Raw genomic sequence first — 26,821 nt, 5'->3', positions numbered from 1 at the left:
GAGAAACCAGACCTCCCGGTCTCGCCGCACTGAGCAAGCGAGAGGTGAGCAGGTACAGAAACCAAATTCCGGAGCCGCAGTCAGGGTCCGGTGCCGGGGGCTGGCTGCCCGAGGAGCCTGCTCCCATGAGATGCCCCCCCACCGCTCCCCCCGGGCCCTGCCGCTCGGTTCTCAGGATCCTGGAGAGATGAGCTTCGGAGCCTTGCCCTCCCCCGCCCCCCGCCCCATTTCACAGCAGGGCGAACTCCTGCGTTGTCTTCTTTGGTCTGGGTTTGTCCCCTCGGAGTCCTGGGACTCACTCAGTGACGTGCCACTGGCACTGCCAAGTGTCCCAGGGAAGGTCTGGCAAGGGGGGAGGCCACACAGGGTCTAGAGCGCCCGCGAGGGAGGCTGGGCAGCGTGCCATCCAGACCGCGGCGCTCGATGGGACCGGACGGTGAGGAGCGGGCGGGCGGGCCTCGGGGCTACGGCGGCTCCGTCCCCGGCCGCGGCCGTGAAGCGAGCATCGCAAGAGAGACGGGCCCACGGGGAGCTATGTTTACACTTTACTGCAGTCTATCAGCTGTGCAGGGGCCCTCTGTCTAAAACACAGCGTGTATACCTTAAGATAAAAATACTTCACTGCTTTCTGTAGACCTGCATCGTTGGAAACGCCTCGTAGAGCAAATATGTCGCTTCCTTTATTCACAGAGCTATGTGTTAGATCCGTGGGAAGGAACTACAAGACGGCTGCAAAACAGAACGACACAAAACAAAACTTCGCGGCACCCCGGCTCGCTTGGCTGGCGCGCCGTTGATTCCCGGTCGGGGCGCCCGCCGGAGGCACCCGATCCGTGCTTCTCCCGCGTCGCTGTTTCTCTCTCTTCCGCCCCTTCTCCCTTCTTCTCTCTCTAAAAGAAATGAACAGAAAAACGTGCTTGGGTGAGGATAAAAGAATACTTTCTTGCAAAAAAATGCTAACCATCGTCTAAGCCTTCAGCAAATCACAGCCCTCATGCTGGGGCAGGGTCTTGCGCTCAGTCTGTGGAAAGGACGGCGTCCGCACGGCGCAGCCGCCCGGCGAGCCTGTCCCCACAGTTCCAGGAAAGCCAGAGGATGGCCCGGGGCGAGCCGGACGCGGCCACCCTGCACGTCCCCTGCAGACTGTGCCGGGGCGCCGCCCCGGGAGCTGTCCAGGCAGGGCCAGAGATAAAGGAAGCCGAGCAGGCCCAGCCTTGCAGGCCCAGCCTTGCTTGCTGTTTTTCCAGAACCTTCCACCTTTCGGTCACGCCACCTTCTGGGCTTGGACATCCCCTTTGCGCATAAGGGAGGCTCAGGGGTCAGGGAGGGTCCTGGGGTCGAGGCGATCAAAGGTGTGTGGGAGTCACCCACCAGGCGCACAGGCACGGGCGTGATGGCGAAACCACAGAAAGGCCATCCGTCCTTAGGACGCAGCACGTGCCGGAAGCTGCTCTGGCCGACCTCAACCCCACAGCGCGGCCCCTCCCCGGCCAGCGGCCCCGCCGCTGCCCAGACAGCGCGGTCGGAGCTGCAGAGCCACGGCCACCTTGGAGCACTGGGGCGTCTCTGAGGCTCTTCCCCGCCGGGCCTTCCTGGGTGTTTCTGGATCGGCGATGACAAGGCAAGTCCCAGGGGGCTGTGGAAGGGCCCAGCGGCTCTGGGCGGGACCCTCAGTCCCTGCGTGCACGTCCTGGGGCTCAGGGTAGGGGGGCCGCGGGGAGGTGAGCGGAGCAACAGCCTTGCGGAGGCAGGGGAGCCTGGGAGGCCGCGCCAGGGAGACACAGTGCCCGTAGGCAGGAAAAGGGGAATCCGCCTGCGAAGGAACCAGAGGGCCCAGAGCGGGTCCCCCTCGAGGGCCGAGGCCAGTCCAGGGCCGCTTCCGAGGTGGCTGGGGAACCCCTCAACGGGCCGGGGCCGGGGCCGGGGCCTCCGGGACTGTGAAACCAGACTGGTTTTCAGTGACCACTTCCTCTCCTTCCCCTGAGTCCGAGCCAAGGGGCCGCTTCCGCTCCTGCTCCCTCTGCGGCCTCCCGGCTACTGGCTGCGCCTGAACACAGCCCTCCGTGAGGGTGGCTCCGCCTCACCTCTGCCGGGGGCAGGGACACCAGAGGGCGGCCGGGCGGGAAGGGGACGGGAGCTCAGGAGCTGTGCTCCCTGAGCCGCGCGGGCCCGGACGGAACTGTGGCCATGGGCGGGCGGGCGGGCAGGCGGCTGAAGGCCAGAAGAGGCTCCCCTGATGGACGCAGCTCCGGTGCATCCCCTGTCCTGGCTCCTGACCTGTGTCCCAACCTGCTCCATCCAGGACGCGCCACCTTCTCTGCTCCCACCTCCTCTGTGGTCACTGGCCAGACAGCAGAGGGTTAGGGCGGGAAGTCGACTGGAAAGACAGCCCTTAGGCAAGGCCGTGGCCACAGGGCGGCCCTGTGAGGTCAGACCGAAGGTCGAAGGGAGGGCGGGCGTCTCGTGGAGTCCACCATCCAGAGACGCGCTCCAGCCGGGGCTTACCCGCTGGGAAGGTCTCGGAGGGCAGACGTCACCTGCTCCGCTCCGCAGCTCAGTCACCCTCCCCTGGAGCTTCGTTAACAGTCAATAGTTCACGAGTAAATTCGTCCCCTAGTTTGCGAAGCAGCCGGAGCGGGGCTGCCGCCTGCTGGTGAAGCTGTGAATGACGCTGCCCCGCAGCCTCCGCCGCCAGCCGAAAGAAACCCGGGTTCCGCAACCCTTTTCTTCCCAGGATCACATGATACTTAAAGTTTTCTGACTCTCTCTCGAGACATCCTAGGTTTCTAGCAGAGAAGCCAAAGTGTCCGGGATGCGGGTCAGAGACAAGGCCTCTGAGGGGAGTGGGTGGGAGCTCTGTTTTGTCCTGGACCCTCTCCTTCCCACTGGTAACGTCTCCCCTGCAAGATCGTTCTGGCCAAGCGAACACGCGAGCGCCACCCACGCCCAGCAGCGGGCGTTCAGGAGGGGAGTCCCCCGCCACCGGTAGGAATCGGGGAAGGCGGTACTTGAGCTGATGACCAGTGCAGAGCAGCGGGTCATGCGGGTGGTCAAGCGCTGGGCATGTGGACGTGGCCCCAAACTCAGCGGCTGAATGCGACAACAGTCCTTTTGTTCTTCTCGCGCGTGGGTCTGGGGTTCACCGAGGTCGGTGGACCGTTCCTGCCCGGGGCCTGCCGGGCGGCCGCTGCACTCCGAGGACGGCTGGCCGGAGTCATCTGACATCTCCTCGGGCCCGTGGCCGGCAGCTGATGCTGGCTGGCGGCCGGGACTGTCCGCCGGGGCCCCTGCCGGTCTCTCCCTGGAGACTGCGCCCTCATACGCGGCGGCTGGGCTGCGGGGCTGGAATCCCCGGAGGGCGCCCGCGTAACCCAGCCCCAGAAGGCGGGACTTCTCCTGGACTCTCCTAGCAGGGACGGCATGGAGCCCACCCAGCCTCAGGGACAGGGACAGAGTCCACCCCTGCACGTGCGGGCAGCGAGTTCTGGAAGCGCGCACGCGGCAGGCGAGAGCCCTGCAGCCCGGCCTGGGACAGGCAGCGGCCGCAGGCCAGGCGGTCGTTCTGGCCGCTGCCTTCACCGGCGGGAGCACCGGAGACGCGTTTTCTAGGACACAAAGTGTCGTTGGCCGGCGCGTCCTGCCGAGGGAGACCGGGAGGGTTTAGAGGCGGTCACTGGGCCGTCCCACTAAGACGGTGAGGACAGCTCTCTGAAGAGGAGGGTCTAAGACAGCAGTTTGGGTGGCATCTCCCAAGGGTGGTGGGAGGCCGAGGTGCAGGGCTCTTGGCCAAGGCAGGGCCTGTGGTCACTGAGGGGCCTGTCCTGTGAGGGTCGCCTGGGACCGATTCTTAGAGGGGAAGGGCTGACTTCGTGTTCCCACAGCAAGTGGCCAGGAAGCCAGCGGTGGGGCGCGGCCGTGGCCCGTGACCAGGAGGCGGTCGTGCGTGAGAGACGAGACGGGGGCACGTGCCGGCGGGCGGTTCAGGGCAGCACAGAGGCCGGCAGCCTCCGGCCGGACAAGCGCTGGTCGGAGACAAGGTGCGGCCCCGGGGTTGGGCGCAGGGTGTCGCGGAGAAGACACACATCAAATGTGAGTCCGCGGAGAAAGGTCCAGAAGAACGGGCGCAGCGAGACCGCAGTCGTGTGGTTGAGACGTGCGGTGCGAGCGGGGCGCACAGTGCAGCGAAGGCGCGAACGATCGAGCGACGCCGCCGCGTCCCCGCGGTGCTTCCCGTCGGGGGCGGGGAGGAGCTTCGGCGCTTTCTGGGCCGAGTTACTCCCTAAACTGTATGGGGTTCCTCGGGTGATGCTACATTTTGCGTGTCAACCTGATGGGGCCGTGGGCTGCCCCGGTGTTTGGCCACCTTGTTCTGAGTGTTCCTGCGCAGGTGGGTCTGGAGAGATTGACGCGGAAATGGGGGGGGCGGAGCGACGCAGGTTGCCCTCCCTCCTGTGGGTGGGCCTCGTCCGATCAGCTGAAGGCACGGCGAGCGAGACGGACCGTCTCCCAAACGGCAGGGAACTCCTGCTGATGCCTTTGCGGGGACGTCGGCCTCCTCCGGGGCCTCAGGGGCTGACGGACCTCCGGGCTGGACGTAGGCCACCAGCTCAGCGCCTACGCTTCACGCTCAGGCGGGACCAAGGCCACTGGCTCCCAGGGGTCCAGACCACCCTGCCCACCTGGGGACCTGCCCCCAGAACAGCCCGAGCCGGTTCCTTATAATAAATACAGCAACAGCCTATGGGTTCTGCGACTCTGGGGAACCTGGACTCACACAACCGGCCTGTTTGCTGTATTGTTTTCTATACTGTTTGCATCACTAAAACCTGTCATAATCACATTTTAGAGGAACACCTAAGGAATGTTACCACGTCAGCTACTACAGAGGTCAAGTGAAGTGAGAGCCGGAAAGTACCCGGTAGGTTTGCTTTTCCGGAGCAAGTTCAGGGCTGTGTTCAGAGCGAGGCGGCCGGGCCGCGGGGGCGAGGACGCTCCCGGCCGCGGGGGAGTCTGCCTGTCACCGGAAGGGGGGCTCGGGTCTGTGCAGAGGCGGCACCGTGTGGAGGAGGGGCTCCCATGTCGGCCGCTTCCCTTCTTGAGGTTTGCAGACTAATTCTGGGGGGTCCTCAGAGTCCCAGCGTTTCTGGGGTCCCTGGGACTCTCCCAGCGAAGGCTCTGGAAGGCTTGAATTTCATCCCTCGCGTGTGCAAAATGAGTTTAAAAATACCTACCCACCGATGCACGGACTCTACACGGCCGCTGTCTTGGTGGGGGTTTCCCGAAGGGCGTCAGGCCAGCCTCTCTCGTGGAAAGCGAGCTGTCGAAGCCGTGGGTGTCCCAGGGCCGCCCGGGCCGACGGGGAATGTCCGGACCCACCGTAAGTGTTAGGGGAGAGTGGACGGGGAGCGGGCGGGGGAGGAGACTTATTCTTTCTCTCCGGCTGCGTGGGAGCTCCCCCGTGCGGTGCGCTAGGGGTTCCCCAGCGGAAGGCCCAGGGCCACGGGCAGCAGGAGATTCCGGGCGCGCGGCCGCTACCTGTCTCCTCCGGCCCGAAACTCCGCCTGGGTTTTAGTCTCATTGCTGCTTGGTCTCCCTGAAGGCCCCCCAGACTACGAGGGGCGCGGGCGTTTCTTCCCACCCCACAGCGGATCGCAAGGCTTTTCCAGCCCCCGCCCCCGCTCCCCGGGCCGCAGAGAGCCGCTCGCCAGCAGGGGTCAGCGGCGCCCTGCGGCTGGCCGGCCGGTGCGGCCTCTCGCCGGGGGTCTCCCGGCCCCCCAGGGCGGAGGCGGAGCTGAGAGCTCCTCCCGCCCAGGCCTTGGCAGGGCTCTCCGCGTGGCGGCTCCAGCCGCCTGGCCCTGACCGGGCCGGGGGGTGGGGAAAGGCAGAGACGCGTGGGCGGGGGCGTGATCCCAGACGGCCGCCGCGGTGCCCAGTCCCCATCTGGTTCTCGACGGCGAGGTTTTATGTGTGTTGGCCCATGCGGCGCATTGTGCAGCCCCGGGCGTCCTCGCTGACATTTCTCAGAGACCTGGGATTTCTGGGTTTGCTGTGTCCAGGCGCTCCGGGAGCCCCGCTCCCACGGTGCGCGCCGGTCCACGCCCCATGCAGGGCGGCGGCGGCGGGGAGCGGAACTGTCCCCGGGCAGCCACACGGGAGTGAGTTCTGCCGTCACTTCCAGGCCCAGCCTCCTCGGGGGCCTCGCGGCCGCACTGCTGCTCAGCCCCACGGCGCCCACGCCGCCCGGACAGCTGGCGCAGGGGGGGCCCTCCAAGACTCCCGCTGTTCTCCTTGCTCCCCCGCCCGCACCCCCACGTGGCGCTGGGGCGGCCTGAGGGGCGGCGGCTCCGGTCTGCCGCTGCGACCCCGTGCCGCACTGCGCGGGCAGCCCCTGCGCCCGGCCCACCGTCCCACCTGCCTCTGGGAGGCAGGCCCCGGGCCAAGCCCGGCACCTGGCCCGCTTCCCCGGTGCGGAGGGTGGTTACAGCGGCTGATCCAGGCAACAGGTGCGGGCCCGGGGCGCAGCTGCCACCGGGCACATGCAGCCGCGGGGGGAAGCGGCCGCAGGAGGCCCGTCCATCACCGCAAACCCGGGGGGGCCGGCGAAGAAAGGCCAGAGGTGGCAGGGCCCCTCCCTCTGCACACACGTGGCGCCTGGACACGGGGACTCAGGAGCCAGGCGCTGGGTCCACGACCTGGTGCGGCAGGTACCCCAGGCAGCCTGGCCTCGGCGCCTTTGCCTGTAACCAGAGACAGAAGCGACACCTCTTCCTTCGGGTCACCGCCGGGTCAGTGGCGGTGAGGCCTTGGGGCCGTGGCGGGCAGGCCACACGTGCGACTGAGGCCCAGACTCCCAGCGTCTCCTCCGGTGTGGCCGCCGCGCCAGGGCCAGCTTCTCACAGGGGACCGCCTGTCCCCGCGCCCCCGCCCCTCCGGGCCGGCCCCTGAGAGAAGCACCTCTCCTCAGAAGCCTTCTTTGGAAAAGCACGGCCGGCCTCCAGCTCTTCGCATTCCTGATGACAGAGCAGGAGGGAGGAACGCGGCTTCCCGATAAGGCGGTGACTCGCTGGCGCTCCTCAGGGCTCCTCTCCGCGCCAGCCTGGCCCCGAGGCTGCGTCCCCCGGGCCTGCGGCATCTCTGGCAGTGACCAGGCCCGAGGCCAGTCCTGAGCCGGAGCGGCCGCGAGGGGGCCTCGGCCCTGCCCACCCCACGCCGCCCCTCTGCCGGGAAGCCCCTTGCTGGGTGGTGAGTGGAGCCAGGGAGGACGAGGTGATCTGTGGGCCGTCCGGGTCCCATGTCTCCATCAGGAGCCTTCGCCCTCTGAGCCCACAGCCAGAGAACACGTGACGGGGTGGGGACGGGGGCCGGACGGGAGCTGGTGCCTCTGCCCGCGCGCCGTGTGGACCTTCCTCCTCCGTGACCTCACTGGGCGCGCCCCGGGCCTCGCTGGGTGGTTACAGTTGTCCCCTGGGTGGCAAAGCCCTTTACTGATGAGCAGACGGAGGCCACGCACGTCAGCACGCGGCTGCCCCGTGCGTGGACTCCCGGTCATTTTCCGCTGTGCCTGGGGGGAGGCCAGAGCCCCCACGGACCCTGCCTCAGGAGCCCGAATGACGTGTGCCACTTCTCAGGAAGCACGCGCCCGCTGCTCCGGGAGCCAGCGCAAACACGGGCCGGGCGCGCACCCCGGGTCCTTCCCGGACCACACAGCTCCCGTCCCCAGTCCGGCCCGAGCCCCTGCCCGCTGGGACGAGCCGGCGCAGGCCCCGCGCCTCGGGGGCAGCACGGCGGGCCGGGCCCCCGGGAAACGCGCCCGGGCCCGGGCACGTCCCTGACCGCCTTCCCGGCTGGCCCCTGAAGCCCGGGCCGGCCCAGACCTGGGAGGCCGGGGGGCGACGCCGGGCTCCCAGCTGAGGTTTTAGGACCCATTTGCCACGCTGGCTTCAGTCCTCTTGTTAACCGTCTCCTGCGCCCCCATCCCCCGGGGACTGGCTCCAACTGTGGGCAGAGGAGGGGACGTGGGGAGCTACTGAGTGTTCGGGAGGGTCAGCAGGGTCCGAGGCCACCTTCTGGGCGACCGGGTGGAGCAGGTGCTGAGTGATGAGGGTCGCCCTGCAGTGAGCTGGAACCTCGCTCCCCGGCCCCCTCGCACCCCGGCCCCCACCCTGCCCTGCCCCCCTCGTATTGATTTTCATATTTCAGGGAAATCCATTTGCTTGATTCAGAGCCCCTGAGTCATCATGGCTGCGCTCAGAGGAAAACCACGGCGGGCCCTCGGGCCGGGCGGGGCTGTGCTCCCCAGCGGCTCTCTCTCCGCCGCCCGGCTGTGCACCGCCGCTCTGGCCGCCCACCAGACTCGGGGGCCTGCCCTCCCTCCCCTGCCACCCCAGCCTGTCCACATGCCACTGTGCTGGGCCCCTGGGACCCTGTGTGACACCCCTTCCCCACGGGCGAGACAACCCCACGAAGCCGGGGGCGTTCACCTCTTTTCCTGTTCTGGGGAAAGGGTGCAGTCCCGACATGAGCCGAGCGGGTGTGGGCCCTGTGTCCAGCCCTCGTCAGCGAGTGCGGATGTCTGCTGTCCCCCACACGCACGGCCACTGTGACCTGACCGGATGGGGCTCAGGCAGCACCCGAGGCCCACACGCGGCCTGTGCTCGCTGCCGGCCGGTTGCTGTCCATCCTCCAAAGCCCCCAGCCTCCACCCCGCGCCCTGGCCTGGACTCTCTCAGCCCCACGCTGGTCTCAGCCCCACGCTGGTCCGCGGGAGCTGGGAAGTCTCCGGCCCCAGACTGCCGGGTCCCTGGCTCCCCAGTCGCCCTCTGCTCCCGGCAGGCCGAGCCAGACGCCCCCCCCCACCCCCCGCAGCCCTTTAAGGGAGGGGGGGAGGCGCGGGCACAGTCAGGAAGCGGGAAGAAGTCGCGCCTTTACTGAGCACCTACTACTGCCGGCTCTTCGGGCCGTTCGGGCCCGCGCTCTGCCCCGGCCGAGTCCCCGGCTCAGGGGGGACGCGGTGGGAGGGGCGGGGGGGCGGGGGGAGGGGGCGGAGACCGGCGCCGCGGCGAGACCTGCGGCCCATCTGTCCCCTCGTCCCCGAAGCTGTGGCGGCGCGGCCCGAGCGCGCGTGCGGGGCGCCGCGGGTCCCGGCGCGGGAAGGGCTCGTTTGGGCGCGGGCCTCCGCCCCGCCAGCCCGGGCCCCAGCGCGCCGCCGAGCAGCCGCCGTTCCGCGCCGGGAGGCGGGGCGGGAAGGCGCGGGCGGAAAGGGCCAGGGGATGGCTTCCCAGTGACCAAGTCTGGAGGGACCCGCGCTTCCGCCCCTCGGTGGGTCCAGCTGGCACCGCGCGGGAGGCCGGCGGGGCGGTCCCGCGCAGGAGCGGCGGCGGCGCGCGCCGGGGGCAGCGGGTCACCAGGCTCCGCCCCGGCCCCGGCCCAGGGGACGCACTTTGTTCAGGACGCGCCTCCCTCCGCATTGTGGACCGGGGCCGGCGGCCCGAGTGCGCGCGCGAGGAGCCCCCGCCCGCCCGCCCGGAGCCGCCAGGAACTTTCTCAGCGAGGCCAGGACGAGGGCCGGCGCTGCCCGGGATGCGCGACTGTGCGCGGCGGCGGCGGCGCGCACCCCGAGACCCGAACGCAGACGCGCCGGTGAGTGGCCCGCGCGGGGTCGTCGTGGTCGGGGCCACCGGGCCGGGCTCGGCCGGCAAGTCCTGAGGGGCCGGGGGCAGCCCCGGGAGGTGCGCTCGGTGCCGGGGAGGCGGCGGGCGGCTGCCTGGGACGCTGGGTCCCGACGTCGCCACGGGGCTGCGCGTCCCATCCAGGAGCTGACTCACCAGAGTAGCCAACTCCCACGTTCTGGGCCTCAGTTTCCCTTCCTGGGAAACACGTGCCACTTGGAGCTCGCGGACACCCCGCAGTCGGAGCGACCCGGTGCTATGCTACCTCACGCCCCAGCCGAGTCGCCTCGCATCCCAGCGGAGCAGGCGGAACCGCGGGGCAGGTGACCTTGGGGGCCAGCCCAGAAACTCCCTGGGCGCCAGGGTGCGCGCAGAAGGGCCCCCGGAGTCCCCCGAGCTGTGTGCCTTGGCGCGCGCCCAGGGAACGCGTGGGGGGGGGGGCGGAGTGAGCCGGGAGGATGAGGAGGAGGAAGAGGTCGGGGGATCGCAGGGACCTCACCTGAGGGCGCTCCGGGCTAGGGTCTGCGGTCGCTTCTGTCTTCAGAGCCACAGAAACTGGTCCCAGGATGAAGCGCAGCCAAGTCTGCGGAGGGGAGGATGCGCGCGGGGGCGCGGTGTGGGGGGGGGGTCGGTGCGCTCTGCAGGGGCGACGCCCACCCAGCGGGGTGGGTGCCTCCCCCGCCCCCAGGCCAACACAGGAAAATCGCGGCTGAGTCAATGGGACTTTGTTCGGCAGGCCCGGGGCGCAGCTGGCGCCGGCTTAGGGGAAGCGGGCCCGGCCGGCCTGCTGTTTATCTGGCTTCCTGTTTCAGCCGTTGGAGACCATTAGCTCCTTCAAACCCGAGGCCGCGGCGCTGCAGCCCCACCGCTGTGCAAAGGCAGCGGTGTCCGCCTTCTTGTGGCAGCGTCTTCCTCCTCCGTGGGGTCCCCGCAGCGCACTTAGTGGGGAGGCAGCAGGACTCCCACAAAGGACGCTTCCAAGGAAGCGGAGGTGTCACTCAGAGACCAGAGATGCAGGTGACCCCAGCCTGCGGTGGGTCGAGGGTTTTATCCCACTGTGGGCTCTGGTTGGGGTGTGTCCTGGGAAGCCACAGGGAAGGGAGAGGGATCTGCCGCTGTGTGATTTGTCTCCGCCCCCCTTTTCCCCTGGAAACCTGGTCCCCAAGGAGGTTGATTTGCCAGCAGGTGAGCCAGCTTCCAGCGTGCGGGCCTTTCCTGGCACCTCCCTGGGGAGCCCGGGAGGCTGAAAACAGGAACCATTTCTCCTTCCTCCTGCCCCGGCCCCTCCCGAGTGCGCCCAGGCGCCCGCTGCCAGCGCCGGAGGAAAGAGGGGCCTGGGAGGGAACATCGGTGGACCCTCTGACAATCTGTCTCTTCATGGTTCCTTTTTTTGATCAGAGCTACACCCCTCTTCTGCTCGAGTTCTTTTGAATTCTTCAAGGGTTTGGCCGGAAAAGCTGGAATGCCAAAGTCAAAAGGGTGTCTCCCCCGACCCACCCTGTACTGCCCTGGACCCCTTTCCAGAAGGGATACATGGGCTCAGAGCCACAGAGCTGGGCCCCGCCGAAGCGGCCCCGAGCCCAGGTCTCCCGGCAGCGCCCCTCCTGGCTCTCGTGGCCGCGGCGTCCCCAGCTCCGGCCCCAGGCGGAGAGCGAGGCTGTCCGTGGGGTGGACCGGCTGCAGCCGTCTGGGAACGGGCTCTGCACGGTTTGGCAATACTTGGCCGACACCACGTCCTCCGGGCCCCTCCCTACAGCAGTAACGAGGAACACTTCTAGTTTCTCCTTCCACTGAAACCGCCGCCGGCTTTCCCAGTGCAAACCGCCCTCCTCAGCCAGGAGCTCTGGGGGCTCAGCTGCGTCCGCCGCCCCCTAGGAAGGCTGACTCAGGCCAGTTCCTCTGGCCGGAGATTTTGTTTCCCAGCTTCCTGTGGCTCTGGGGACCTGAGGGAGGCGGGGTGGCTGAGGCCCGGGCCACGCTGAGCTGCGGGGAGAGGCGGTGCGGCTTCTTACGCACACGCCTGCGCCCCCCGCACCGCCGGCCCCGTCTGGCCCATCTGCTCTGAGCATTCGCGTTTCATTCTGCCCTGAGCTCTGCTCAGACGCCCGAGCAGTCCCAGGCCCTGCTGCTCTGCCTACACGGGGACCGTTAATAACAAGATGTTTCCACGTCAGGGGACCCAGACTGTCCTGCCGCCCGGGCCTCAGCTGCTCTGGCAGCTTCGTGAACGGGCTTGGCGTCTTACTTTCTTTTCCGACGGTTCGTGGCCGGCGCGGAGACACGCAGCTGATGTGTGAGTTGACCTTGTTCTCTGGGTCGTTGGTGACTTGAGTTGCAGCTCTAGTTGCTTGGGTGCCTGGGTTCCCTGGGATTTTCTCTACCGAGGATCGTGTCAGCTGTGAGTCGGGAGAGTTTGTTTTCTCTTTTCCAACACGGATGCCTTTTATTTCTTTTTCTTCCCTCATTGCGGTGGCTGGACCTGGCAGTGTGCTGTCCAGGGGCGGCAGCCCGCATGGGCCTCTGTCCCGTTCCTGACTGTACCGGACCCGCTGTCGGTCTCTCCCCACTGACGGGATGTTTGTTGCGGGTTTGTCATAAATGCCCTTGATCAAGTTGAGGAAATTCCCTTCTTTCCCCAGCTTTCTAAGTGTTGTTATCGTGAAAGGATGTTGGAGGTTGTCAAATGACTTTTCTCTCTGAGTCAGTTAAGATAGTCACGTGTTTGGGTGCGTTGATTGTTTTGCTCTGTTGAATTAGCCTTACAGTCCCGTGATGAATCCCTAGGAAAGCTTTTTTTCTTTTAATCTGCAAAGTTTCTGCAGAAAATTTGGCAAAGTGCTACCATTCCGCCATTGGGGAGATTGGCGCAGGCGTATTATATATATTTTTTGTAATTACTGTACTTGAAGAACTTACAAAATGTTTACTGCGGTAAACTACAGCGAACCTCAGCTTCACTGTTTAACCACCGTTAAGGGGGCAGTTCAGTGGCATCAAATGTCCCCATGTTGTCACGTGCCACGGTGACGTCCGTCTCCGGGACTCTCCCCGAACTCCGAGAGTCAGAGTTTACTTTCCAAACTAAAGCGTGGTACCCGCTACACACTGACTGCACCCCCTGCCTTTGGCCGCCGCCCCCCCTCAGCTCCGTGTGAATTTGGGGGAACTTCGTAGTCACTGGAAAAGTCAGGGCTCCGAGGCGTGGGCGGCGGAAGGGCCTCCCTTCCGGACAGCGCATCCCGGGCACGTTCTGAGTGGGGGCTTCTCAACAGCTGCCCGCGTGGGGACCCCGAGGCGTCTGGCCCAGACGTGGCGGTGAGCGGGGTCCTGGTGGCCTGGGCGCGGGGGCAACCGGCCCCCCGGGGGCGCCCCTCCCTCCAGCTCTGCGGGCCTCCGTCCTGGCCGCGCGTGGGACTCCCCCGCGGACCTTCCAAAGCGGCTCGTTCCTGGGCCCCACCGAGGGCTCCGCTCTGTGTGCTGTGGGGTTGTGTCCGGTGTCTGCGGCTGCTCAGGCTCCGTCCGCGGCTCCCGTGCACCGTGAGGGCGGCGGCTGCTCTCTGGGGGCGGTGGGCCACTCCCGGGACCCTCGACAGGCCGCGGCTTTCTGTGACGCAGTCCCGTTCCCCCGGACAGCAGCCGTGACCCACTTTCCATCCCCTCCCAGATTTTGAAATCCACTTGTAAACAGAGTGAGTGCCAACGGCCGTAGAGTCCAGCCTTCAAAGCTGGAGAGAACTCAGCCTGCCTTCTTCATCGTGCCTGCAGGCCTACACAGGCGGGACCCCTCTGTCGCCGGGGAGCGCCCCGGAGCGGGACGCCAAAGTCACCGTGGTTTGCCTCTGGGCAGCCCTGTCTTTCCGAATCCCCCTGGGTGTTCATCTGTCATGGGTGGGGCTTCCCCGTCGGTGAGCACCACCCCAAGGGGAATGGGCTTCACCAAAAGGCACCCCAAACTAAGCGGGAACCCCGGCTGCGGGCGTGGCTACGTTCCTCGGGGACCCCCAGGTGTCGGGGCGCGGCCCCTTGGCCCCACGTGCCTGCCCCCTTCCTTGGATCGTGACTGGATGCGTTCTGGGAAGACGGATGAGGCAACGGGGAGAATCTGGGCCATAAAACGCGCCGGACTTGGAGTCAAGGTTCGGCTCTTGGCTTCGCTCGGAGAGTGTGCGCACACGGGACTGTTCGGCAAACGTTCCTGACAGGGCGCCCCTTCCCCGGGTCTGCGCCCCGGCCACGGAGGCGGCCGCGGGGATCCCTCCGGAGGTCCCAGGCAAAGCGGTCGCTCCCCGCCTTGCTGATCTAACCGCCGCCCCTCCCACCCGGCCACAGCCAGCCCTGCAGCGCATGCGTCTGGGGAACAGGGCGATCGCGGTGGGACCCTGGCGGACCTGACCGGGCCCTCCCCCGCCCCTCCTCACACGCCCCCCCCAGGACCAGCCATGCTTCGTCTCCAGGACGCCCTGGCCACACCAGCCACCCCCGTCCCCTGCTGTTGGCGGGGCAGAGCGGCTTGCTTTTCCGCCCCTGCACGACCCGGCGACCTGGAGACGGGAAGGAACCGGAGTCTGTCTGCTGCTTCGGCTTGCGCTGCTGCCTCCGTGTCCCCGCGTGATCCGAGTCTCTGCAGACGTCAGGTGTGGCGCGGCCCTCGCCCTCAACAGTGCCGGCTGAGGGGGCGGGTGCGGAGGGGGCGGCCAGGAGGCTGGGCTGGGGCTGAGCTGCGGTCCCGCCTTGCTCTGCACGAAGTCGGGGGCAGCCGATGACACCCCGGTTCCCTGCGTTTCCTGCGTGTGCTGGCCCCGCAGCGGCACCTTCTTTGCCGCCTCCCGGGCAGGGCAGCTTGACAAGGGGCTTTAAGACAGAGCCAGCCCCGCTGGGGGGCACCCCTCACGCCGGGGGAGGGGAGGGCCACGCGACAGCCCGGGGCTTCCCGGCATCGAAAGCTCTTTTTCCCCCGAGAAGGTTTTATTCTAAAAAGTGTCAGATCGGTAGAGAAGGTGAAAGACAGTGAATCCTGGACCCGCTGACTGTCCGCGTCTTATTACACTGTGCCACCCGTCGGTCCGCCTGGCCCCAAGCGTCTGGGGAAGGAAACCTCCCTGCGCCCTTGGAGAGCCGCCGGCCCGCACGGCGACCCCGACCCCCGACTACTTCCTGTGCGTTCATTCGAATGCGGACATTCCGGCCCCTGTGCAGGGCCTTGGCTCCAGCCGGACGATCTCCCCCGCGGGCTCACCCAGGCCTCGCCGGTGTCCCCCGGGCGCCTCCCGTGAGCACCGGGCCTGCTCCCCGGGCCGGCGCCGCCCTGAGCGCGGAGCACTGGGTTTCTGTGGTGCCCCCCGGCCCTGACAGCCGCTGCGGGGGAAGAAATCGCGGTCAGACGGTCATCTCTGTCGCCGCAGCGCGAGTGCCGGGCCCCCCCCCAGGCTGCGTGCTGGGGACGGTGTGGGCCCCGAGACCTGGCGCGTTCCAAGAGCCCGTCCGTGCCCTCGTGCCCGGCCCGGGTCTCCGAGGCCTTGGGCCGCGACGGGGGCGGGGTGGCGTGGCGCCGCTCCCTCCCGCGGGGGCTCTCCATGCGCACGGTCAGGTGACAAAAGGGGCATTTGCTGGTGACCGCCGTGCGGCTTGCCGTGGGCCGTGGGCGGGGCCGCTCTGCTGACCACGGGGAATGAGAACGAAGTCTGTCGGCGGGAGGGGAGGACTGGGGGAGGGGCCTCCATGCCCTCCTGGTCGGTGGGGGGTTTGGAACAAGAAACGAAACCTTAGGATTAAAGGCCAAAGGCGCCCGCAGGAGGAACTGAAACCAAATAGGGGGAAGGAGAGAGAGGGGTTCAGCAGGCCCCACTTCCAGCCGGGTCGAGGGTGTTCAGAGGGTCCCCTATGCAGTTTGGTGGTGACGACCCCTCTCGGCGCGGAGGCGGCTTCCTCTGCCGGCGGCCGGGCTGCTCAGCACAGGAGGCGGCGGCGGGACGGGGCCTGGGCGGGGCAGCCGGCGGCCTGTCCTACAGACGCAGAACCCGCATGGAGTTTCTGTCACTGGTTTTGCTCCTGCACTTCTTTGGACGCGTCCTTCGGATCTGTCTTTCCGTAAAAGCTACTTGAAAGCGCATCCCCAGTGTCACCGCGCGGGCGAACTCTGCCGGCGCAGAGCAGCGGGGCCAAGGTGTCGTCTTTTGAGGCCTGTTTCTCGTTGTCTCCCGGGAGCTGGCAGTCCCGGCCGCGAGCCGCTCGGGGCCTGGCGACAGGCCGTCCCTCCCCACTGACCTGTCTCGCGCGACAGCCGCGTCTCCCTGTCACTCGCTGCCCTCGTCCTTGCTGCGCCTCGCCACGAAGACTGTTAAGGCCACGTCCCGCCTCTGAGTCACCTCCCGACGCCCAGGCGGCCGCGGCCTGAGAGCAGCCAGAGGCCGCGACCCCAGGCCTGGGGCGGCTGTGGGCAGCGGGCGGGAAGGCCGCTGCTGAGCTGGCCGCGGAGTCCGGGGCATTCCTGTGGCCGCATCCCTCGCAGACAAAGGCCTCTGTGTCTGGGAGGCCGCGGGGCAGGCGGGCAGATGGGGTCCGGGGGAGGCCGTTGGGGCCGACGAGCCCGCGGGCCGCGCCAGGCTGGACCGGGACCTGGACGTGGCCCGGCTGGCGCCCTGCACGTGGTCGGGTCCCCTGGTTCCGGGGGCTGGTCCTGAAGCTGAGGGACAGGCAGGAGTGTGTCCGTCCCTTTCTCTCACCCGGGGGTGCCCCACCCCGAACCTCCGTGCTCCTGGCTGCCTTTGAAGCCGGCCTGACCGGGGCCCCGGCGACTCCGAGCTTCGGTTTCCTGCCAGGAAAGCGGGGACAGTGATGCCCGCCCCGCACAGTCGTGAGGGTGGCCGCGGAGGGCGTCGCGAGTGCGCGGCACGGAGCTCACGTTGGCCGCCCCCCACCCTGACCCGGGCCCCCGGGCTCCGGCTGCAGGCCCTTGGGGGGTAGGGGGTGGGCGGTGGGGCTGTGTTTGGCGAAGCCGCTCATTCTCCGGCCTGGCGGGTTCCCGGGGTTATAAATAGCCCCGGCTCTGGAGGAGGGGTGCAGATGTGGCCGGGCAAAGCGCACAGGGAGGTGGGGGGGGGGGTCTGAAATGAACTCTGCCTGGGAGCCCACGTGCAGGCTGGCGCGGCTCCCTGGTGGGAGGTCCCCACGGAGGGTCGGCCTGGACGCCCGGCTTCTCAGCCAGGAGCTGTGCTCAGTGGCCCGTGGGCCCCAGCTGCCTGCTCCATTTGCTGCCATCTGCCTCCGAGCAGGGACTGGGCTGCTGCCTGCACCCAGCCGGGGCCGAGCGGAGCCGGAGCGCGACCCGGGCCGAGAGGGCCAAGGGGAGGTAGAGTCGCTCGCCTGGGCAGCAGCCCCACCGCGCCCCTGCAGCGGGGGCGCGGCCTCTTTTTTGTGTTTCTGTCTCTGGATCGAGGGATCATTAACACACGCCTTTCTCACCTGCCCCGCAGCCCCCGGCGAGGACGCTGCACTTCCCCGAGCACCGTGTGCGACGCGCGGCCCCGCCCGGGGCGTCCGTCATGCACCTGGACCGAGGCCACGCGCCCCACGGCGCGTCTGGCTCCCGCGGCTCCGCGCTGTTTGCGAGGCCGGTCGTGCTGAACGGGCCGCCGCGTCCCTTTTCCTCTGGGCGGCGTGCGCCGCAGTCTGCACAGCGCTGTGCTCTCCGAGCCCGTGGCCGCTGGTCCGGAGGGGTCTGCCGGGTGGTGAGAGGCGAGAGGGGCCGGACGTCTCCCGTCCGCAGCGTTGCCTCCTTTGTTCCAGACCCCGCCCGCATTCGGGGCGTCCTGTGAAAGGCCTCCGTGGCTCTTCTGTCCCTGGCGGATGGGGACCCATCTTCCCCTTCGAGGCTCCTCGTCTGTCAGGGGTCCCCAGGGACCCGTTCACCTGGACCGTCTTAATACCAACGGGGACTGAAACAGCAGAAAGGACGGTCACTTCTGGAGGCAGGAGGCTGAGGTCAAGGTGTGGGCAGGGCTGTGCTCCCCGAGACCTGCCGGGGACGCCCCGGGCGTCTCCAGGCCCCGCTGCGGCCGGCGACCCTCAGCTCCCACACCCGGAGACGGGGCCTCATCTTGCCTTCCTGCCGCACCTGGCTGTGTCCAGAGCTGCCCCCTCCGGCAAGTTCGCCTGCTTGTGTGGCCAGCCCAACGCCACTGTGACCGCATCTTAACTCATTCCCGATGGCCCCGTTTCCGAACGAGCTCCCATCCTGAGACACGGAAGGGTAGGGCCGTCAGCCACCTATTTCGGTGACTCAGTTCAGTCCCTGACAGGCCGCGTGCCTCACGAAGTCCCCGATAGTGGGGCCGCCTGGGGCGTGACTCCGGGCCGACCTGGGCTCGGGGGCCTGGCCCCGTCTTCACGTGCGTCCGGAGCAAATGCCTCCCCCTCTCACATCTCCGTTCCCTCATCCGATCCGGCCTCTGAGTTCCCCTCCGGGTCTCAGTCCTGTGCGCCCGGCTCTGAGGCTCGGAGTCTGGGGACCTCGGAGTGCGGGGTCCCTGGCGGACAGCGGCGGGGGGAGGGGAGGGCCGGTGAGAGGAGTTTCCTGGGGTCCTGCCCGGCAGCGGCAGCGAGGCGCCCAGCCCCCTTCTGCTGGAGGCTGGGGCCCCGGCGGGCCCCGAGCGCCTTCCCCGGCTCCCCACGGCCCTCACCTCGGGGAGGCCCCGGAGGAGAAGTCCGCTGGACGTAGCGCGCGCGCGTCCCAGGGCCCCCTTCCCGTGCAGGAAGCACTGCGGCCGAACCGGCAGGAAAAAGGTGTTTCCGAGAGAGAGGCCAAGAAGGGGAGAGGGCCCGTGGGGGTGGGGACGCAGCCTTCCCTGGGAGCGGCTGGGGGCACGGGTGGGGGCACCGGGCTCCGCTCCGCCTGGGGTCGCCCGTCCAGGACCCGCGGGAGCGGCCTGTGAGAAGGGCCGGAAGGGTCCGGGGGCGGGGGAGGCGGGGCTTCAGGTCCGGGGGGGCTCCGGGGGCACGGTCTGGACGGGCGTGGGTATCCGGACATGTGGGCAGCGGTGCAGGCCCCCGACAGGGCCAGCGGGGAACGCGGTCTTGAAGTGAGTGGCGAGCCGCGGCCCAGGTGAGGCCGAGGGCTGTGTGTGCGCGAGGAGAGGGCGCGGCCCCTGCGTGGGTTCAGACAGAGCCACCGGGCCCGGGCGGTGCTGTCCGCGCGCCGCCCCGAGGACGGGACCGCGGCCAGGCCAGTGGCGCCTCTTAAAGGCCGGAGGCGCGATGCTGGGAAAGCCAGCGGGGGCTGGACCCCTTTGTCTGCGTGTCCTGCGCTTCCCGCCGTCGCCACCAGAGGGCGCGCTTGCCCCGCAGAAGCCGCGGCCCGCACCGCCTCTGAGCGCCGGAGGCCGGCAGGGGGCAACCGCGAGCAGGTTCCGTGGCGGGGCCGCGCGGCAGAGCTGGATCCGAGTCCCCGTTTGCCGGCTGCATCAAAAACTCCCTCGTCCTTGCTTTTGGGTCCGTCTCCCACTAGCCACCACCCTCCCAGCCCCAAATCAGCGTTCCTGCCCTTCCCCCACACAGGCTTCCTCTTTCAAGATGCAGAGCCCATTCGCAGTCTTGGGGGATGGCAGGCTGGGGTGCTCTTGGCAAGAGCAAGAGGTCAGAGGGCTTCCAGCCTGGCTGCTGCTTCCGGAATCCTCGCTCCTGTGGGTGGGGAGGCCCTGAGCGGGGCCAGCCCTTCCTCCTGCCTCGGGCCAGGACCGCCTGCCCAGGGCAGACGGGCCGCCTGTCCCCAGCCACAGCCGGCTGGCCTTGGCCTTCCTGGGCCACGGCCCCGCCCTGGGGGGCCCGGGAGCCGGGAGGGCTGGCTGGCGTGGGCTGGTGCCCTGCCCCTGCGGGCCCTGAGAGGCAGGGCCTCGTGCAGCCTGCCTCCGGTCCCTGGGGGGCCAAATCACTGTCTCCGTGGGGAGGAGCCGAGCTCCCCAGAATCAGGGGCTCGTGCGGCATGGCAGCCTCCGCCTCCCTCTCTGCCGAGTGCTTTCCAGGGATGGAGGAGCCACAAGAGCTTGGGGTCACGGCCCCTGCACCCAGAGTCCCCCAGGTTGCGGCTCTGTGACGGGGGGGGGGGTGCAGACTCCCGTCTGGACCAGCCGTGGGAGTCGCAGATCGGACGGTGGGCTGGGGGCATGTCTCCAGCCTTTCTGGGCCCCCCCACTCCTGCCGCAGGCTCCCCTGGGATCCCCGGTCGCTCCCCTTCCCACAGTCCTGAGCTCCACGGGGGCAGCCTGGGCGGGGGTCTTGCCACCTGAGACCCCAGAGTCCCTGCCGTGACCAGGGCCTCCTGGTGGGCGGCTCTCAGGTCCACGGGCTCCGCGGTGACCCCGGCTGTTTTAAAGGGGCAGCCCCGCTGCCTGCCGGGACGGCAGAGTGTCGGCCGAGGCGATCGTTCCCACGCGGGGACGTGCCGGCGGCGTGAGGGCGGCGACTGTGGCGGCCGAGAGCAGCTGCCCCGGCTGCCTCGGGGGCGGGGGGCGGTGAGGGGCTCTGCCCCGGGACGCGGCACAGGCGGCGTCTCAGAAGCAGCGCGGGCGCGCCCAGCCCGGGGTTGGAATCCTGGTTCCGCCGCGTCCCAGCCGGGTCACCCACCCTCAGGTCCCGGTGAGGGTCACAGAAGAGTGGACGTCTGAGCAGCTGGCGCCGGACGGGCGCTCGGTGACACTGCGTCGTCGGTGTCCCCACCCCAGGCACAGCGGCCTGTCAGCAGGGAGAGCCGGCAGGGGTCCTGGGGGGCCTGGCCACCCTGGGAAACCGCCTGACAGCTGCAGGCGTGTCCCCCCCACCGGGCGCCGCTGAGCGCACTGTGCTCTGCAGGTCGTCCTGGGTGGGGCTGGGGGCAGGGCCGGCCGGCAGGGCGCAGATCCCCTTGTTGAGGGGTCACCAGGAAGGAGGGGGGCTCTGCCGTCGAACACTGCAGGCCCTGCCCGAGCGCGAGCCCCCCTCTGCAGAGCGGGCGGTTCCGGGGGCGGGGCGGGGCGGGCGATGAGGTAAGGCCCAGGCGATGCCTCGTCAGCAGTTGGGCCAGAACAGATGGCTGCGGGCACGGCACGGCCCGGGCCCCAGACGGGGTGTCGTGTCTGCGAGGCCCTCAGGGAGGCTGTGGGGGGAGGTGACAGACTGAAGACATGGCAGCCGGAGGGCGCAGACCGGCCGGGCAAGCTGCTGCCGGCCTCCCCGCTGTGCAGCCGCCGGAGACGCAGCCCTGCGGCACGGGCGCCGCCGCACCCAGGGCGCGGGTGCTGCGGGGTTTTCTCCGGTGGCGGGGAGACCTTGCTGGATCCGGCCCAGCGGGAAGCATGCGAGACCGCTACCCCCCAGATGCTGCCGGGTGGGGTGGCGGCACCCCGAAGCCTGCTTCAAGTGAACCCTAGAGCCCCCACCTGAAGGAAGGGGGACCCCTCCCGGCCACCTGCGACCTGTGACCGACAGCCCCCTTCTTGGAGCTCCAGCGTCCTCTGCAAAGGGAGGCTCTGGACGCTGTGTCACGGGCGCAGCAGGTGCGTTGCGGTGACACGGGACAGGGCCTTTCCCCGCGGAGCCCTCGGCCCGCCCAGGCCCTGGCGCCCGGGTCGGCACTCCCTCTCTGAGAAGGAGGGGCAGCCGGGCCACCCTGTCCGCCGCGGCGCTGTGACGAGGGGCGTGAACGCGGCGGTCTGCGGCGCGCCCCTTCTCCCAGGTCGGAGCCCGGCAGGCACCCCCCGGCGTCGCCGCCGCGTCCCGCTCTGGCCGCAGCCTTTTCCGGTTTCGAGAGGACGCTCTTCTGCTTTGGGTCAATGCCGGTGGCAGCAGGCCAGGTCCTTGTCACGCTGCCGTCCCCCTGGCTCTCTGCTCTCAGGGACTCCTGTGATCGGACGGACAGCCCAGGGCGATAGCTCTGTCTCTGGGTCCTTACACCGCAAACAGCCTCTCGCCACGTGGGGCCGCGGGCTGGCAGGTTCTGGGCAGGGGCGTCCTTGGGCCGCTCTGCCCGCCAGGGCGGTCCCTACGGAGCGGGCCCTCGGCAGGGGGGAGCGCGTCTGTTAGGAAGGTGGCGTGTGGCAGCTGGCGTGGACTAAGTGCTCAGGAACCTCTTGGCGTTTGCTGTCACGCTCGCTCTGCTCTCTGAGTGACACGTGCCAGCTCTGGAGCCGCTGGGCCCTCTCTCGCCATCACCGTCCCAGGACACGCTGGCCCCGCTCTGGGCGGCCCCGCCGCGGGCCCTGGACACACAGTGGCCCTTGTGCTGGGCGAGGCGGCAGCCGGCAGCGGGCACGCGGCCCGGCCGGCAGTTGGGAGGCCCCGAGGGAACAGAAGGGCCCTTCTTCCGCGGGAGCCGAGCCGCGCTGCCGTGGGGCAGCCTCCGGGGCCGCCATGCCTTTCACCGAGGGTGTGCGGGGGGTCTCCCGCCCCCTCCCGCCCCCCGTCCCGTGGCCTGCGGCACACCCGCACGCCCGCCGACCCTCGGGGAAGGGCCCTGCCCGTTTCCACGGGATTTCTCTCCCTGGTTGTCAGAGGTCACCTCAGGCAAAAAGGAAACGGCGCAGCCGAGCTCCAAACCACCGCCCCCGCAAGGAGCACCACCAGCCACGCGTGCCTCTCGTCCTCTCTCTCCTTCCGGGCATCGGCGGCGCCCACGGTTGCGGGCAATGCTCTCTTGACGGTTCCAACATCCCTGGTGTGGAAACCGCGTGACCAGCTGCGCCACCCCTGCCCCCACTTACCTTCCCCGGAGCACGGAGCACGGGGCCAGCGCCCCCACCCCCGCCCCCGCCCCCGCCCCCGGAACACGGGGGGTGACCCGCGGCTCCTCACGGGCCCGACTGGGGCCCTGACCCGTGGCGGCTGGAAACCGGTCCCGCGCCCTCCGCGCCCTGCCCCTCCTGCCTGGCGTGGGCGCGCCGGCTGGTGCCCGCCCGGCCCCCGGCCCCTGCTGCCGGCGTGTCAGGGCTCGAGCTGTTGCACGCCCCACGTCGGGAGCCCCGCCACGCGTCTAGCGTGTCCTTCCTCCGCAAGGCGCAGAGCAGAGGTGCTGCCTCACGTGAGGACCCCGGCGGGGAGACTGAGCCGCCTCACTCAGGGCTCTGGCCACGGCGCGGTCCAGCTGTGACCCCCCCCCAGCGTCCGAGAGTGACCGTGGCCTCCGTCCCCCGCTGCACAGGGCAACGTCAGTCACACGCACTCACGGAGTTGCTGGGAGGCTGCGGTGAGATCACGCAAGCCCGTGTGTGCACGGGCCCATCCCACGCGTGCCCCGCAGAGGGGACTCCACGGCCGGGTCCTTGGGTGCGCGGCTGCTCGGGGACCCCGCTGTCCCGCAGGGTGCGTGTCTGGCCTGAAAGTCCAGAGGGGCCTGGTGGGCAGACAGGAGTGTCCGAGGCCCCTGTAGGACACGGGTCCTGGGAGGGCGGTCACGCGGAGAGGCCGGCACGGCTGTGCACGGGGCCCTTCCGCGGCCCCCGCTCCTCCCAGCTGCGTCCTGGTAGCAGGACGCGGTGGGGGGCGTGTGTTTCCTCCCGCGCTGGGCCGCCTTGGCCCCGCCCGCGCCCCGAGGGCAGGACAAAGCTGGCACAGGCCGCCTGGGTGGACAGCCAGACGCGCCGGAGGCGCCGACCCCCGTGCGGACCGGTGGCAGTCCCGGTACCCAGGTCCCGCCCAGAGGGCCTATGCTCTACGCAGGGTTTCCACATCCAGGTCCCGGGACAAAGACCCCCGGGGCCTCCCAGCGGCCCCCGCACACAGCCCGGGACACGCAAGGGGTCCTCGGCTGCAGGGGCGTCGAGACGCCCGCTGGGCGCGGACGCCGTACAGGCCACTCCAGGTTGCCAAGAGCATGTCTGCACTCAGACAGACTTCCAAAAAGTCAAACAATGCACTTTTTTAAAATTGATTTTTTTAGAGGGTTGAGAGGGAGGAGGAGGGAGAGAAACATCAATCTGTTGTGGCGCTTCCTGAGGCGCCCACGGGGTGCCCCTCGTATGAGCCCTGGGGAGGGGGTCCAGCGCTCACCCTTGGCGCCTCGGGACGGCGCCCACCTGCAGAGCCCGCCCCCCGCCAGGCCGCGCTGAGAGACCCATCGCGGAAGTGCCGCGCACGGCCTGGGCAGGTCTCTTCGTTCTGAAAGACGCGACGGGCAAGTGGCAAAGCCTGGCTAGGTGCCGGGGTGGCAGGTGTCATTTTCGGACGGCGAAGGTCGTGCAACGGGCGTGGGCAGCCGACTTGTGGCAAATGGAACTCGAAAGGGACCGGGGTCAGGGCGTGTCAGCCGCTGGCTCTCAGATGTTCGGCGGAAAGTTCCTCGTACCAAAACTTGGACCTTTACTCTGATCTTTAGACGATTTCTAAAAAGTTAATAAAAAAATAAATACATGAAGAGAAACGCTTTTTAAAGAACCAGCCGGCCTCCTGGGGGCCCAGCTGGAGCGCTCTCTTCTATCTGGGGCGCCTGCGGGCGCTTCTGGGGGGGCTCGCGCCGTCCTCTCTATTTCGGGCCCAGCCCGAACTCGCGCAGGCTTGGTGCGGACACGCGGCGTTGCTGGAGGATATTTATATCCCACATCTGTTGCACCGGGTCAGCCGGCTTCCACCCACAGACAAGCGAATCCGTGAAGAACTGGAGCGGAGCCGGGGGGGGCGTTCTGCAGGGATGGGGTCTGTTGCTGAGCTTGAGAAAGGGGTTTATGACAAGCACATGTGGCAGAAAGAAAACAAAAACAAAAATAAAACAAAAATATGCCCTGGCCTGTGTGGCTCAGTGGATTGAGCGCCAGCTTGCGAACCGAAAGGTCACCGGTTCGATTCCCAGTCGGGGCACAGGCCTGGGTTGCAGGCCAGGTCCCCAGGAGAGGGCGCACGAGAGGCAACCACATTGATGTTTCTCTCCTTCTCTTTCTCCTTCCCTTCTCCTCTCTCTGAAAATAAATGAAATCTTTAAAAAACCAACCAACCAACCAACAAACAGGAGAATGTGCCCCAGGAAGTACAGAGAGGCCGGCGCTGCCCAGTCTCTGCTCCCCTTGGGGGCACGGGGAGTGGGGGGCCGTCTGGGGAGCCCACGTCATCCATCGGGCTCTGCCGGTCGCCAACCCCCCGGCCGCCTCTGAGACCAGGGCAGCGATGGCAGAGCAAAGGCCCGGGAGGCTTGGAGCAGCCCCGGGACCTCGGGCGAGTCGCTTCCTCCCCGGGGGCCGCTGAGTGTGCCCTGAAGGGAGGCTCCGGGGTTGCTGGGATGGCCAGCGGGACGGCCGGGCCGTGACCTTGCTGAAGCCACCGCCAGGACTCGGGGGGCCCCGGCAGCAGCATCCCCGTCTGAGGCCCTGAGCGAGGCCTGCTCCCGGGCCAGCCCGGGTGGGAGGGACCGTGGCCGCGCGGGGCGGCCCCTGACGGGTGGCCTCCTCTCCTGCGTGTGTGCGGGTCCACACTCGCCCTTTTCCAAGGGGAAGAAGGTAGGACAGGGTCGGGGAGGGCCAAGAGCAGACCTGTAAAGAGGGCGACGAGGGGCCGTGGGACCCCAGGAAAACCGTGTCCCCTGCAGCCGCTGCCCTGGGCCATCCCACCCTCACACGTCCTGGACAGGCCTTGGTCCCGGCCGCACCCCTCTGCCCCACACCCCGTGCCGGCTCACAGGCAGGACCCTCGGTCCGGGCAGCGGGAGCCCCGCCTTGTCTCCTGCTCCAGGCCGGCCTGCCCTTGCCCTGTGGCCGTCGCGGCCACAAGAAAGCCCAGCCCAGCGCAGCAGGGGCTGTGGGCCCCCACGCCTGGCGGCTGCGGAGAAGCCTCACTTCCCAGAAGGCATTCCCCCTCCCCCCGCTGGGGTGTTGAGGAGCAGCTTGTCCACAGGCCTCCAGCCGCCCTGACCCCTGACCTGGCCCTGGGCCGCTCCATCTCCAAGCAGCCGGTCTGACCCCGCCCACAGAGGGCTCTGCCCCAGGGGATCGGAGAGAGGCCCTTTCCTGCAGTGCGGGGGGGGGGGTGGGGGGGGGGGGGGCAGGGGAGAACTGTTTGCCGTTTTTGGCTGTGTGACCTCCGGCGAGGTGTTTAACCTCTCTGATCCTCTGTTTCTCCAGCTGCGAAGTGAGGATGTTAATGATTCCCACCTCCCAGCCTTCTTGTGTTGATGGGATGAGCTAATGTTGGAAATGCACGTCCAGTTCCTGGGGCGCGGGGGCCCCAGGCTAAGAGCCTGGGTGGGGTGAACGCCTGTGGAATTCTTCAGTGAAGCCACCTGGGCCCGGGGATTCCTTTGGGGGAGTGTTTAGGTTATGAATTTAGTTTTTTAAAGTAATGCTAGAATTACTAAAAGTATCCAGTACCTATTGGCTGAGTTATGTATCAACAGTTTGTATTTGTTGAGTTCTCTCTGCTGATTCTGGCCCGTTGTTCTGTGGTCCGTTGTTGAGAGAGGGGAGCTAAGTCTCCAACCGTCCTTGGGGACTGTCTGTGTCTTTCCGTCCTCCCAGGTTTTGCTTCATGTATTTTGCAGCGTGTGTTTGGCGTGCGCACAGTTTGGATCGTGACTTCTCAGGGGTCGATCCTTTAGCCAAACATAACGTCCCTTTCGGCCTCTGGTCGTTTTCTTGCTCTGAAGTCGACTTTATCTGGAACGAGCGTAGTCATTCCTGCTTTCCTTTCATTGAGTTTGCAGAGTAATTCTTTCCCCTCCTTTTACGTTCAAGCTGCCTGTGTGGTCATAGTGAATTGGCCCCGAAAATCAGGCGGCCAGAAAGTTCAGCCAGCTGGCCGGAAAATGTGTTTGGCCAGAAAGGTCATTCACTAAACAAGAAAACAAACAAAAACACAAAACACAACAAAAAAGTCTGGCTGGCCAGAAAATTCGTTCGGCGGCCAGAAAGTTCGTTCGGCGGCCAGAAAATTCGTTCGGTGGCCAAAAAGTTCGTTCGCCGGCCAGAAAGTTCGTTCGCCGGCCAAAAAGTTCGTTCGCCTGGCCAGAAAGTTCGTTCGCCTGGCCAGAAAGTCCGTGCGTTTTTTCTGTGGCTTGTTCCAGTAGCACTTAGTCGTCTTGAATTTCATTCAAAATAATTTTGTTACATTGTATTATGACCACTGTCATGTCTGCATGCATTTAAAAATAACCTTATCAACATTGGTGAATTTTTATGTAGCTATTTTAATCTTGAACACGGAGGGAA

At 67.7% G+C, this 26,821-nt stretch overlaps 1 protein-coding gene across 1 annotated transcript in view; it reads left to right on the top strand.

Moving 5' to 3' along the window:
* The first annotated feature begins 9,606 nt into the window (after positions 1 to 9,606).
* NAV1 (neuron navigator 1) overlaps positions 9,607 to 26,821 on the top strand; it is a 132,738-nt gene continuing 115,523 nt past the window's right edge. Inside the window, exon 1 of the mRNA XM_054576510.1 lies at positions 9,607 to 9,639. The gene's annotated coding sequence lies outside the window, so the exon portion shown is untranslated. The remainder of the gene's footprint in view (positions 9,640 to 26,821) is intronic.

This window comes from Pteronotus mesoamericanus, unplaced genomic scaffold (genome assembly GCF_021234165.1).
Source record: "Pteronotus mesoamericanus isolate MK-2021 breed Mesoamerican mustached bat unplaced genomic scaffold, CSHL_Meso_final contig_347, whole genome shotgun sequence".
In the NCBI taxonomy this organism is placed as follows: domain Eukaryota; kingdom Metazoa; phylum Chordata; class Mammalia; order Chiroptera; family Mormoopidae; genus Pteronotus; species Pteronotus mesoamericanus.
Note: the sequence above shows the minus strand (reverse complement) of the source record. Positions and strands in the feature narration are given on the sequence as shown.